Raw genomic sequence first — 14,662 nt, forward strand, 5'->3', positions numbered from 1 at the left:
AACTTCAACCTTTAGCTCTATTGGTCTTAGCATCATTATATGTAATTTAGTGTCCTTGGTTGGGCTCCGGGCAAACAGACACTGAGGCAGATATTTATATGCAGGAAGTTTATTGAAGAGTGCATAGAGAAACAGTACTTATAAAGGGGTGATGGAAGCAGGATTGGACAGGAGAAGTTAAATTGTGATGAAGTTGCACAGAAGATTCAGGTAATCTCATGTGGAGCTCTGGAGCTTGAGACAGTCCTTCAGAGATTCTCAAATTGTGATTAAAGTGTATTTTTGTACTTCCTCAGTCTTGTATGTGGGATATCCTCTTAGAGGGGGTATAATCTTGGGCAATGCAATTTCTCTCAAATTTCCAAAGAAGAATTCACCTGTGAACCATCAATTGCTAATATACCTGACAGCTGGGGAAATAACAACTTCCATACTTCAATCCTGAAGAAAAAATCTGCACAATATACTGCATTGTCTAATACAGATAACACTTATCACACTTATATGGATGTCTAGAACACCAAATAATACATGTGAAAGAGTCTTATCGGGTATTCTATTAATATGAGACCATGGGAATACTGGAGAAATAACTTACTGGCTTTATGAATCAATTGAAATATTGTAAGGATATTAATCCTTGTACTTTAACTTTTTATATTTCCCCCTCCCAAGGTTGCACATAGATTTCAATAAACTTTTGTCAGTTAAATGACCTACTGATTGCTCAATGTAGTGAGCTGAGCGGTTGCAAATTTGGAGCAAAGAAATGAAGCCTTCTTGGGTGAGATTGCATGGTGGAGGTCATGTAAGTAATGATTTGATATCAAGTAAATGTCCAATCACTGTTTCTTTCCCATTCCAAAACCCATGAGGAAGAACATTCATTGAGCAAGGACAGCAGTGCTCTGCAAATCCCTTTACACCTGGATAAACAAGTGAGTCCATAGAGGAGAAGTTAGTTCATCCTGCCCATCCTGTTTTACTGTAAGCTGTACAAGGGAGTCTCCCCATCTCCCCATAATTCCCTCATTTACCTATTCACCAAGATTTCTCTCAAAGAATCTGAAACTCTCCTATGGTTCACATCCGTATTCACTCCCCCTTCTTATCTAACTCATCTACTATAATACTTATCTTTTAACAGCTTTTTATGACAAATTTAAGAAAAGCAGCACTTATTATTAATCATCACTATTCTCATACCCACATTTCATTCACTGCTCAGTTGAGATTTTCATGGTCTATTATATAATCTCTTACATAATCATCCTCAATTCCATTGTTCCACTTACCATTCATTCTACTCTTCTGACAGTAGCCCAACTTTACTTAAACTTATTCCTTTGCTCTGGTCCTTCATCAAAGCTGCTTATTACAATTAGAGAAAAATTTCCAGCACTCCCTCTGTGGCCTTGGTCTTGCCTCACATTTCACCCCTTCCAAAAATAGAAATAATCAGATAAGTTCATCCACCTTTAAGCATTTATATTTCCTTCCCTCCTTTCAAAATTGATAATGTGTCCTTGTTTCTATCTTTGACCAGCTCTTCCACTTCTTTGGAGTGTTCCAAAAAATTTACTTCTGTAATTATATCCCTTCCCAAATCTTTAACTTTGCAGGAATATCTTCATTTGTTTATAAAGATGGTCTAGTATCACCTTTCTTAATAATTTTCTAGACTGACAGCCCCATCCAGCCACCAAACTTTCTCTGTTCCTCTTTACAATTAATTTTCTCTAAAGCACAGTCTGTAGTCATTCTCCTTATTTCCTCATGTTCCATTGGCTCTTTAACATGTCAATCGTGTTTCTATTCTACTGTTCCATTGAACATAATCACGTCAAGAACTCAAAAGACCTCCATATACCATATCTGAAAACTATTTTACCATCTTACTTTTATGTAATCTCTTAGTAGGACTTGCCAAAGCTGACCCATCCAGCTACCTTGAAACATCTTTCCTAGGCTTCTGTATCACTCCTTTTGTTCGCTTCATCCCTCACTGGTCACTTTTTCCCAGTCAGATTTTTTTTTATTTTTTTTTTATTAATTAAAAAAAGAATTAACAAAACAATTAGAAATCATTCCAATCTACATGTACAATCAGTAATTCTTAATAACATCACATAGTTGCATATTCATCATTTCTTAGTACATTTGCATCGATTTAGAAAAAGAAATAAAAAGACAATAGAATAAGAATTAAAACAATAATAGAAAGAAAAAATAACAAAAAAAACAAAAACAAAAAACCTATACCTCACATGCAGCTTCATTCAGTGTTTTAACATAATTGCATTACAATTGGGTAGTATTGTGCTGTCCATTTCTGAGTTTTTATATCCAGTCCCGTTGTACAGTCTGTATCCCTTCATCTCCAATTATCCCTTCTCTTTTTTTTTTTTAATTAACGGAAAAAAAGAAATTAACCCAACATTTAGAGATCATACCATTCTACACATGCAATCATTAATTCTTAACATCATCACATAGATGCATGATCATCATTTCTTAGTACATTTGCATTGGTTTAGAAGAACTAGCAACATAACCGAAAAAGATATAGAATGTTAATATAGAGAAAAAAATAAAAGTAATAATAGTAAAATCAAAACAAAACAAAACAAAACAAAACAAAAACCTATAGCTCAGATGCAGCTTCATTCAGTGTTTTAACATGATTACTTTACAATTAGGTATTATTGTGCTGTCCATTTTTGAGTTTTTGTATCTAGTCCTATTGCACAGTCTGTATCCCTTCAGCTTCAATTACCCATTGTCTTACCCTGTTTCTAACTTCTGCTGGACTCTGTTACCAATGACATATTTCAAGTTTATTCTCAAATGTCCGTTCACATCAGTGGGACCATACAGTATTTGTCCTTTAGTTTTTGGCTGGATTCACTCAGCATAATATTCTCTAGGTCCATCCATGTTATTACATGGTTCATAAGTTTATCTTGTCTTAAAGCTGCATAATATTCCATCGTATGTATATACCACAGTTTGTTTAGCCACTCTTCTGTTGATGGAGATTTTGGCTGTTTCCATCTCTTTGCAATTGTAAATAATGCTGCTATAAACATTGGTGTGCAAATGTCCGTTTGTGTCTTTGCCCTTAAGTCCTTTGAGTAGATACTTAGCAATGGTATTGCTGGGTCGTATGGCAGTTCTATATTCAGCTTTTTGAGGAACCGCCAAACTGCCTTCCACAGTGGTTGCACCCTTTGACATTCCCACCAACAGTGGATAAGTGTGCCTCTTTCTCCGCATCCTCTCCAGCACTTGTCATTTTCTGTTTTGTTGATAATGGCCATTCTGGTGGGTGTGAGATGATATCTCATTGTGGTTTTGATTTGCATTTCTCTAATGGCCAGGGACATTGAGCATCTCTTCATGTGCCTCTTGGCCATCCGTATTTCCTCTTCTGAGAGGTGTCTGTTCAAGTCTTTTTCCCATTTTGTAATTGGGTTGGCTGTCTTTTTGTTGTTGAGATGAACAATCTCTTTATAAATTCTGGATACTAGACCTTTATCTGATATATCATTTCCAAATATTGTCTCCCATTGTGAAGGCTGTCTTTCTACTTTCTTGGTGAAGTTCTTTGATGCACAAAAGTGTTTAATTTTGAGGAGTTCCCATTTATTTATTTCCTTCTTCAGTGCTCTTGCTTTAGGTTTAAGGTCCATAAAACCGCCTCCAGTTGTAAGATCCATAAGATATCTCCCAACATTTTCCTCTAACTGTTTTATGGTCTTAGACCTAATGTTTAGATCTTTGATCCATTTTGAGTTAACTTTTGTATAGGGTGTGAGAGATGGGTCTTCTTTCATTCTTTTGCATATGGATATCCAGTTCTCTAGGCACCATTTATTGAAGAGACTGCTCTGTCCCGGGTGAGTTGGCTTGACTACCTTATCAAAGATCAAATGTCCATAGATGAGAGGGTCTATATCTGAGCACTCTATTCGATTCCATTGGTCGATATATCTATCTTTATGCCAATACCATGCTGTTTTGACCACTGTGGCTTCATAATATGCCTTAAAGTCAGGCAGCGTGAGACCTCCAGCTTCGTTTTTTTTCCTCAAGATGTTTTTAGCAATTCGGGGCACCCTGCCCTTCCAGATAAATTTGCTTATTGGTTTTTCTATTTCTGAAATATAAGTTGTTGGGATTTTGATTGGTATTGCATTGAATCTGTAAATCAATTTAGGTAGGATTGACATCTTAACTATATTTAGTCTTCCAATCCATGAACACGGTATGCCCTTCCATCTATTTAGGTCTTCTGTGATTTCTTTTAGCAGTTTTTTGTAGTTTTCATTATATAGGTTTTTTGTCTCTTTAGTTAAATTTATTCCTAGGTATTTTATTCTTTTAGTTGCAATTGTAAATGGGATTCGTTTCTTGATTTCCCCCTCAGCTTGTTCATTACTAGTGTATAGAAATGCTACAGATTTTTGAATGTTGATCTTGTAACCTGCTACTTTGCTGTACTCATTTATTAGCTCTAGTAGTTTTGTTGTGGATTTTTCCGGGTTTTCGACGTATAGTATCATATCGTCTGCAAACAGTGATAGTTTTACTTCTTCCTTTCCAATTTTGATGCCTTGTATTTCTTTTTCTTGTCTAATTGCTCTGGCTAGAACCTCCAACACAATGTTGAATAATAGTGGTGATAGTGGACATCCTTGTCTTGTTCCTGATCTTAGGGGGAAAGTTTTCAATTTTTCCCCATTGAGGATGATATTAGCTGTGGGTTTTTCATATATTCCCTCTATCATTTTAAGGAAGTTCCCTTGTATTCCTATCTTTTGAAGTGTTTTCAACAGGAAAGGATGTTGAATCTTGTTGAATGCCTTCTCTGCATCAATTGAGATGATCATGTGATTTTTCTGCTTTGATTTGTTGATATGGTGTATTACATTAATTGATTTTCTTATGTTGAACCATCCTTGCATACCTGGGATGAATCCTACTTGGTCATGATGTATAATTCTTTTAATGTGTTGTTGGATAAGATTTGCTAGAATTTTGTTGAGGATTTTTGCATCTGTATTCATTAGAGAGATTGGTCTGTAGTTTTCTTTTTTTGTAATATCTTTGCCTGGTTTTGGTATGAGGGTGATGTTGGCTTCATAGAATGAATTAGGTAGTTTTCCCTCCACTTCGATTTTTTTTGAAGAGTTTGAAGAGAATTGGTACTAATTCTTTCTGGAACGTTTGGTAGAATTCACATGTGAAGCCATCTGGTCCTGGACTTTTCTTTTTAGGAAGCTTTTGAATGACTAATTCAATTTCTTTACTTGTGATTGGTTTGTTGAGGTCATCTATGTCTTCTTGAGTCAAAGTTGGTTGTTCATGTCTTTCCAGGAACCCGTCCATTTCCTCTAAATTGTTGTATTTATTAGCGTAAAGTTGTTCATAGTATCCTGTTATTACCTCCTTTATTTCTGTGAGGTCAGTAGTTATGTCTCCTCTTGCATTTCTTTTTTTTTTTTTTTTTTTTTTTTTTTTTTTTTTTAAAGGAAAGACAGAGAGAAGGAAGGAAGGATAGAAGGAAGGAAGGGAGGAAGAAAGGGAAACATCTTTTAAACATTTTCTTGTTTTATTGTATTTTGTTTCTCCGTTTTTGTTACATGGGCTGGGGCCGGGAATCGAACCGAGGTCCTCCGGCATAGCAGGCAAGCACTTTGCCCACTGAGCCACCGCGGCCCGCCCCTCCTCTTCCATTTCTGATCTTATTTATTTGCATCCTCTCTCTTCTTCTTTTTGTCAATCTTGCTAAGGGCCCATCAATCTTATTGATTTTCTCATAGAACCAACTTCTGGACTTATTGATTTTCTCTATTGTTTTCATGTTTTCAATTTCATTTATTTGTGCTCTAATCTTTGTTATTTCTTTCCTTTTGCTTGCTTTGGGGTTAGCTTGCTGTTCTTTCTCCAGTTCTTCCAAATGGATAGTTAATTCCTGAATTTTTGCCTTTTCTTCTTTTCTGATATAGGCATTTAGAGCAATAAATTTCCCTCTTAGCACTGCCTTTGCTGCGTCCCATAAGTTTTGATATGTTGTGTTTTCATTTTCATTTGCCTCGAGGTATTTGCTAATTTCTCTTGCAATTTCTTCTTTGACCCAGTCGTTGTTTAGGAGTGTGTTGTTGAGCCTCCACGTATTTGTGAATTTTCTGGCACTCTGCCTATTATTGATTTCCAACATCATTCCTTTATGGTCCGAGAAAGTGTTGTGTAAGATTTCAATCTTTTTAAATTTGTTAAGACTTGCTTTGTGACCCAGCATATGGTCTATCTTTGAGAATGATCCATGGGCACTTGAGAAAAAGGTGTATCCTGCTGTTGTGGGATGTAATGTCCTATAAATGTCTATTAAGTCTAGTTCATTTATAGTAATATTCAGATTCTCTATTTCTTTGTTGATCCTCTGTCTAGATGTTCTGTCCCTTGATGAGAGTGGTGAGTTGAAGTCTCCAACTATTATGGTATATGAGTCTATTTCCCTTTTCAGTGTTTGCAGTATATTCCTCACGTATTTTGGGGCATTCTGATTCGGTGCGTAAATATTTATGATTGTTATGTCTTCTTGTTTAATTGTTCCTTTTATTAGTATATAGTGTCCTTCTTTGTCTCTTTTAACTGTTTTGCATTTGAAGTCTAATTTGTTGGATATTAGTATAGCCACTCCTGCTCTTTTCTGGTTGTTATTTGCATGAAATATCTTTTCCCAACCTTTCACTTTCAACCTATGTTTATCTTTGGGTCTAAGATGTGTTTCCTGTAGACAGCATATCGAAGGATCCTGTTTTTTAATCCATTCTGCCAATCTATGTCTTTTGATTGGGGAATTCAGTCCATTGACATTTAGTGTTATTACTGTTTGGATAATATTTTCCTCCAACATTTTGCCTTTTGTATTATATATATCATATCTGATTTTCCTTCTTTCTACACTCTTTTCCATATCTCTCTCTTCTGTCTTTTTGTATCTGACTCTAGTGCTCCCTTTAGTATTTCTTGCAGAGCTGGTCTCTTGGTCACAAATTCTTTCAGTGACTTTTTGTCTGAGAATGTTTTAATTTCTCCCTCATTTTTGAAGGATAATTTTGCTGGATATAGGAATCTTGGTTGGCAGTTTTTCTCTTTTAGTATTTTAAATATATCATCCCACTGTCTTCTAGCTTCCATGGTTTCTGCTGAGAAATCTACACAAAATCTTATTGGGTTTCCCTTGTATGTAATGGATTGTTTTTCTCTTGCTGCTTTCAAGATCTTCTCTTTCTCTTTGACCTCTGACATTCTAGCTAGTAAGTGTCTTGGAGAACGCCTATTTGGGTCTAATCTCTTTGGGGTGCGCTGCACTTCTTGGATCTGTAATTTTAGGTCTTTCATAAGAGTTGGGAAATTTTCAGTGATAATTTCTTCCATTAGTTTTTCTCCTCCTTTTCCCTTCTCTTCTCCTTCTGGGACACCCACAACACGTATATTTGTGCGGTTCATATTGTCCTTGAGTTCCCTGATACCCTGTTCAAATTTTTCCATTCTTTTCCCTATAGTTTCTGTTTCTTTTTGGAATTCAGATGTTCCATCCTCCAAATCACTAATTCTATCTTCTGTCTCTTTAAATCTATCATTGTAGCTATCCATTATTTTTTCTATGTTTGCTACTTTATCCTTCACTTCCATAAGTTCTGCGATTTGTTTTTTCAGTTTTTCTATTTCTTCTTTATGTTCAGCCCATGTCCTCTTCATGTCCTCCCTCAATTTATCGATTTCATTATTGAAGAGGTTTTCCATTTCTGTTCGTATATTCAGCATTAGTTGTCTCAGCTCTTGTGTCTCATTTGAGCTATTGGTTTGTTCCTTTGACTGAGCCATATTCTCAATCTTTTGAGCGTGGACAGTTATCTTCTGCTGCTGGCGTCTGGGCATTTGTTCAGATTTCTCTTGGTGTTGGACCTAGCAAGGTTGTAATATTTTTCTGTGAAATCTCTGGGATCTGTTTTTCTTATCCTGCCCAGTAGGTGGCGCTCGTGGCACACGTTTGTCTGCGGGTCCCACCAATGAAAGGTGCTGTGGGACCTTTAACTTTGGAAAACTCTCGCCGTCCTGGGGGTTCGCTAGCCGAAACGGCTTGAGCCGGCCTGGGGTCCGAACGCAGGGAGGGTGTCCGAACGCAGGGAGGGTTGCTGGTCACCGCAGCCAGGGAAAGAGCCCGTCCGAATTTCCTAGTCGGCCCTGGGCAAAAAGCGTGTCGGGAGGGCGCCAGCGGCAGCGGCCAGCCCGAGAAAGTGCACGTTCCCCGGGGGTCACGGGGTCACCTTTCTCCGCGGCCTGGGGGTTTCCAATCCAATTCTCTCAGTTGGTCCGGGGGCTGCGCGTGGTGTGGGCGCCAGTCGCCTTGATTTCAGGGGACCACCTCTCCAATTCTCCCAGCCGGCCCGGGAAGGGGGAAGGGAGTAACTCCGGCCGCTTGCCACCCCACCCGGTAAGGCCCGCACGCCTCGGCGATCTCACCCAAGCTGCTTCTCTCAGCCAGCCAGCCATTCCAGGATGGGGTACACTGTCTTTTTTATCTCTGTTGTGGCTTTGGGCGCTTTCTGTATCGTTTGTACTCCCCTAGTAGGTGTCCTGGAGAAGAAACAGAGCTACGACCACCGTCCCCATCTTCAGTCCATCGCGGCCGCCTTGCGAACTTTCCCAGTCAGATTTGCTGACTATTCTCCATCCTTGTGCTGACCTCTAAATCCTGGAGCACCAAAAGATTATTCCTTGACTTTCTTCATCTGCATCCACTTGTTAGGTGATCTAAGAAATCTGCAATGAATCACAAACTCATATCCCCAACCCTGACCTGAGTTCCAGGTTCATATATTGAACTGACACCTGGTCTCTAGGGAATTTGACAATATGGAAGGATTAAGAAATTTGCCTTCATTACTTTCTTATCATGCTCAGTCAGCTATAAAATAATGAAAACAGGGCGGGCCGCGGTGGCTCAGCGGGCAAGAGTGCTTGCCTGCCATGCCGGAGGACCCCGGTTTGATTCCCGGCCCCAGCCCATGTAGAAAACAAACAAACAAAATATAATAAAATAAGAAAATAATGAAAACAATTGAATCTTTGTAATGTTAACAGAGATTATACCTTGGCATCATATTTACTATCATTGGCTTAAAATGTCCTTTCCATGGTTAGTTATGATCATATTTTTTCTCCAGATATACTTCCTTTACATGTCTTTGGAGCAAGAAAATGGACACCCTTTATATCTTTATTCATAGGTCATTAAAAATCTATTCACTATATAAGTGGCATGTGCCATGTACTAGAGATACAGTAGGCAAGGAAACAAAGTTCCTGATCTCATGAAACTTATATTCAAGTGGAAAGAATTTATTTTCTATATCAAGTATATTTCAGTTTACATGAATATGTATTTGTGTTAGTATGAGTGTATGTGTTTGACATAGAGATGGGTGTGCTTTGAAGAAAAGTAAAGCAGACAATGAAATAGAAAGTTGTGCTATCATAGTGGTGTCAGTGGTGAGAGAAGAGCTCTCCATGGAAATAATATTTGAGCATTCCCTAAATAAAAGGCTAATACTATATGAATATCTGTAAAAGAGCAATCCAAGCATAGTCACAATAAATTCAAAGGCCCTGAGGTAGATCCTCCTTGGTTTCTTAGAGAAACAAGGAGACAAGCATGTGTCAACAGGATTGAGTAAATGGGAGGAGGTTAAAAGCTGTGATCAGGAAGGTATTGGGTAAATACATGGCATTTGATTGTACTTTTGTTATATCATCATATAATAGCTGTCTCTCCGCAAATACAGACTGCAAGCTTTTTGAAGGAATGGGCAAGACTGATGTTGTTGGCTACACGACTTAGGACATAGAAAAGTTCTACCCAACAAAAATTTTTAAAAATCAATAAATAGCTGTTGAATGAATGAATGAAGTGAGAAACATGTTATAGCTGAAATGACAGAGTTCATATGTTAAGTGGAATTTTGAATTTTGGAGGTAGAAGCTGCTGAATTCTGAACTATTAGCTTAATTCTGCGCTTAATAGTTTCAGGGCAATCAAATGCTTTTTATGTTTCTCTACAGAGTATAAATGTCTCACTGGGGAAAATTTAATTCAATTAGCTCAATGAAAATTGAAGGCACATTTTAATTGTGAATTCTTAACCTATTTCAGACTTTAGACTTGTTAGTGTTTTGCAGAACACTAAATCTCAAAGGAATGATTGCAGCTTGATAAGGTTGACCTTGTATCTTATATTCAGCAGCGGCACTTTTTACTCTTTGGTAAATTAATTTTACTGATTTCCTGATGTTACTTACATGATCAACAAAGCTGTAAATTTCACTGTTGAAAACCAGAAAACTTGTATTCCTCTAGAAACTAATAAATAAAACACAACTAAACTAATAAAGCAATATCCTTATTACTTTAAGAATATATTTTAAGAATATATCTAAAGGAAAAAATATATCCTAAGAATATGCCTAAAGGAAAAAAGGTAGGACATTTTGATTTATCTAAAGGTGTTCAGATATACAGTTTTCTGAGAGGACTCAAAAAACTTTTCAGCAATTGAGACTACACATCTTAAATAAAATATGTCTGAAATATTACTTTTAATGTTACTGAGTAAATTGTGACCACATATGGTTTGAGAAGAAAAGAATTTAGAATCCCCAGAATCAGAGAAAGAACAGTTATAGAACAGCTAACTAATATTTGCATATATGCATATTAGCATGTAGTATATACATATACATATGTGTGTGAAAAGTATGTGTAATTAGCTTTGTGCATTGTGTCAAAACACCTGGGCAAATTTAGTGACCAATGAAAGGTATTAATAAGCTAATTATACAGTACTATATGCAAAATTGACAAATTTATTTACATTTTCAATCTTCATCCTATTAATCTGGTGTGGTAGTTTTGTGACTTTGGAATAGTTATTTAATATTTATGAGGACAAGTTTTCATTTATACAAGGGAAATTCTAACTCCATTCTTATTTATGAATAATCTACAAAGGATGATATATAAAATATCTTCTTGTACCACCAGGTATGTGGGTTTACTCCAAACATTTATCTGAATTTGAATCTAAATAACGGGAACTTGATGGGAAGGCAGAGTTAGAAAAACAAAATATTGCTTCCCTCTTTAAAACACACAGATACATGCACACACATATGTTCATTTAGGGCTGCATGTCATATAGAATATCATTCCACTCATGCCAAATTGTGTCTATTCTATATGTGCATATAATATTAATATATTTGAGTGCATATATTATATATGCATTAAGTGGAGCATGTAAAGAATGGCTATAAAAATTTTCACGTGGTTATTTTGCAAGGTGGGATTTTAGCTGATTTCCAAGATAGAAAGAGCAGTTAAAAGACTATTGTGTTAATCTAAGTGAAAGATGAGGTTGGCTTGGCTCATAGTGGTAGGAGTGGAGGAAAAAGGGGGTGGCTTTTGGATATTAAAGCCAACCGAATTTTTAAAATACAGCCAACAGGAATAACTAATGGGCTGGATATGGAACGTGTGAAAGAGATAACAGATAAAAGTCTCCCTGATAAGTGTTCATTTGTTTTCATCTATGTAACTGGAAGCATAATGTTATCATTGATTTGAGATTTGGAATGCTATGGATATAGCAAATGCTGAGGGTCATGAGGAGGTCAATTTTGGTCATGCTGAATTTCTATTTGATATTCATGCAGAGTTTTAAGTAAGCAATTGAATCTAGAATTTGGTAAAGCAGTCATGGTTAGAGATATAAATTCAGGGGTTTTAAGTAAATAGATGGTGTTTAAAACCAGGAGACTAAAAACATCACCATGGGAAAGACTGTATGTGGAAACGAGAAGAGGATAAAGGAATGAACTCTGGGCTACTCTAACAGAACAGTGAAGAAGAAAAGAAGGAATAAGCAAAGAACACTGGTAGGTGAAAAAACTTAGAAAGTGCAATATCCTGGGAGCTAAAGGAAGAAAGTCTTTTCAGAAGAAGTAAGCAATCAACCTTTTAAATGCCATTGATATGTCAAGACAGATGATAACTGAGAATTGACTACTGGATTTAACAAGACAAAGACCACTGGTGACTTTGACCAAAGTGCAGCTGCAACGGAGTAATGGGGTGGGAAGCCTGACTGCAGTGGGAATAAGAGAAAACAGGAAAAGCAGAAACTGTATTTGACCATTTCAATCAATCTTATTTCCAAGAAGTAAAGGAATGAGATGATAGGTGGCAAGGGTGATAAGATTAAGATAATTTTTTTCCCTAGGATGGAAAAACTAGCAGTATGTTAGTATGTCAATAGGCATGATCCAATCAGAGCAATAAAATGTAGTTCAGAATAGTTGGGGAGGTAGGGGTGTAGGATGGGAGGAGAAGAAAGTGAGGAAAATGAAAGAAAGGTAAAGGAAAGAAAAGGGAAATACAAAAGAGGAGACAAGGAAAGAGGAAGGGTCAGGAGGAGAGGGGAGGAGAAGAGAAATTGGGAGGTAGAGTAATACATGGCTAAATAAAGGTCTTTCTAAGTGGTTTGATTGTAATTTTATTGCAATAGACAATTTTAATCAGCAGGATGATAGGATCGGAGTTTCACTTCTTTTTTAAAGCAAATTATCTTACTCAGGTTTGGGTGAGGGGGGAACAACAGCATGACCCAGACGTAGGAAACACACACACACAGAAACGTGCATTTTTTTCATGTTCTGTCTGGTAAATGCTATATGGCAGGGGTCACATTTCATTCTTTTTTCATGTGAGTATCCCCTTATTGCAGCACCTTTTGCTGAATTTTTTGTGTGTTTTTTGTTTGTTTGTTTGTTTGCTTGTTCTTTGTTTCTTTGGGAAGTGCATGGGCGAGGAATCAAACCCGGGTCTCCTGCATGGCAGGTGAGAATTCTACCACTGAAATACCCTTGCACCCCCAGAAATGTGCATATTTTAAAATAAAATAGATTACTGAGCTTATTTAAAGAATGTTTTCTTCTTATTTCAATATTAAAATAAGGAGATTCAATAGACATATTCTCAGAATTAGCACATGGACTGAAATATTTTATATTCCTGGTATTTTAGGTATACTTTTTTCTTAACTTCTTTGTTGCCTCAGCAAGTGAAACCTCCATTCTGTAATAAGCTATAAGGAACCATCCAACAATGATTAATTTATTCTCCTGGGATTCATGGATCCTCCAGAGCTTGTGTCTTCTCTTTGTGGGGTCTTAGTCATCTATATGATCACTGTGGTTGCGAACCTTGGCCTGAATCCAGTAATCAAACTTGGTTCTCATCTCCAAATTCCCATGTACAGTTTTTCAGTAACTTGACCCTTATTGACTGTTCACCATCTCAAGCTTCCTTGTATCTCAGTCCCCTATATTATGTAGTATAAGCCTCTGATTTTACCCTTACCATGGTCATGAAAGTGGAATCATATAGTATTTATCCTTTTGTTTCTAGCTTATTTCACTCAGCATCATGTCTGCAAGGCCCACCCATCTTGTCATGTGCTTCAGGACATCATTTTATCTTACTGGTGTATAATATTCCATTTTATGTGTGTATGACAGTTTTTTAATCCTCTCATCTGTTGATGGACACTTGGATTGTTTCTGTCTTTTGGCAATTGTGAATAATGCCTCTGTTCTAGTTTGCTAGCTGCCAGAATGCAATATACCAGAGATGACTGGCTTTTAATAAAAGGGGATTTATTTCATTGGTTCTTCAGAGGAAAGGCAGCTAACTTTCAACTGAATTTTTTTCTTATGTGGGAAGGCACAAGGCAATTTCTGTTGGCCTTCTGTCCAGGCCGCTGGGTTCCAACATCTTTCAGTGGGGTAATTCCTTTCTGCATTTCCAAAGGCCTGGACTGAGCTGTGAGTGCCGAGATGAGGTATGCTGAACTTCTTGGGCTGTGCTATTTTGAATCTCTCATTTAAGCACCCGCCAACTAAATGAAACAGCAGCAGGCATTCCTCCTAGCCAACTGCTGATGTAAACAACAACAGATGAGGTTCACACGCCATTGGCTCATGTCCACAGCAACAGAACTAGGCACCTTCACCCAGCCAAGTTGAAAACTGAGTCCAACTACCATAGCTACTATGAACATTGATGTGTATGTGTCACTGCTTTCAGCTCTTCTGGGTATATACCAAGTAGTGGTGTTTCCAGATCATAGTGAAATTCAATATTTAGTTTCCTAAGGAATCACCAAACAGTCCTCCATGGTGGTTGCACCATTATATATTCCCACCGGCAGTGCATAAGTGTCACAATTTCTCCACATCCCCTCCAACATTTGTAGTTTCCTGTTTGTTTAATAGCTGCTATTCTTATACATGTGAGGTGGTATATCTCACTGAAATCTTGATTTGCATTTCCCCTACAACTAATGAAAATGTGCTTTGATCCACTCTGAATTAATTTTTGTATAGAGTATAATTTAAGTATTCTCTTTCATTTTCTGGTTATTGATATCCAGTTCTCCCATTCCCATTTATTGAAATGACTATTCTTCTCAGTTCAGTGGACTTGGGGACCTTGTCCAAAGAGCCATATCATCATACAGTTATCTTTAAGAAA

The sequence above is a fragment of the Tamandua tetradactyla genome, chromosome 9 (assembly GCF_023851605.1).
Source record: "Tamandua tetradactyla isolate mTamTet1 chromosome 9, mTamTet1.pri, whole genome shotgun sequence".
Classification (NCBI taxonomy): Eukaryota; Metazoa; Chordata; class Mammalia; order Pilosa; family Myrmecophagidae; genus Tamandua; species Tamandua tetradactyla.